General features: G+C 47.8%; 1 pseudogene; it reads left to right on the plus strand.

Moving 5' to 3' along the window:
- LOC119593554 overlaps positions 1–487 on the plus strand; it is a 1,406-nt pseudogene extending 919 nt beyond the window's left edge.
- Positions 488–949: the final 462 nt, after the last annotated feature.

The following is a 949-nucleotide window of genomic DNA, read 5'->3' on the forward strand; positions in this document are numbered from 1 at the left end:
CGTCCTCGTCGACGCCCGGCCTGGCGCCCCCGCCCATCGCCGAGAGTCGGACCCGAGCCACGCCAAGGACGACGCGTCGCGCTCGACGAGAAGAGGAGCGTGGGCGTGGTGGTGCGGCTCGACCCAAGGACGGCAGCCAGATCCACCAGTTCATCGAGGAGCGGCAGAAGATCTCGCTGTCGAAGGAGCGGCGCGCCGCCCGGACGCTGGGCATCATCATGGGCTCGTTCGTGGTGTGCTGGCTGCCCTTCTTCCTGATGTACGTGATCCTGCCCTTCTGCCCGACGTGCCCGGTGCCAACGACAAGCTCATCAACTTCATCGTGTGGCTCGGCTACATCAACTCGTCCCTCAACCCCGTCATCTACACCATCTTCAACCTCGACTTCCGCCGCGCCTTCGCCAAGATCCTGAGGTGCCCAGCGCCACCACGGCGTAAACACCATGCGCTTCTCTATTTCTTTGAGTTCCTGTTAAAAAAATCATAGCTCGGTTTGTTTTATTTTTCTCTCAAAAGCAAAATATATATCCTTGTTTCCAGTGATGATTACACTAACGGCCGATTACATAAGGTTCTGTTCAAGTATCTAGCAAACATTGTCAGCGAAGAAAAGACGAGATGAAAACTATAGATTCTACTACGCCTTTTACAGCCTAAAGATAAACATTGTCATTAACAATATTTCTTATATAACTATACTCTTTGAGAACACTAGGCAATAATCCACATCAGAAAATAGAAAAATATGAATGATCAAAGCTAAAGAGGATGAGTAGAACATGGCATATCACATCTAATTTGCATATCCTAAGTAGCATTATTCATGTCTACGCGCCTAGAAATTAATATAGTGAAAATACATGTGTGGAGCATATCATGCACAAAAGCTCAGTAATATAGCCACATTTAACAGAAAAGACATTTCAGTTACGTCTGTAAAAACGAATTA

This window comes from Penaeus monodon, chromosome 32 (assembly GCF_015228065.2).
Source record: "Penaeus monodon isolate SGIC_2016 chromosome 32, NSTDA_Pmon_1, whole genome shotgun sequence".
Classification (NCBI taxonomy): Eukaryota; Metazoa; Arthropoda; class Malacostraca; order Decapoda; family Penaeidae; genus Penaeus; species Penaeus monodon.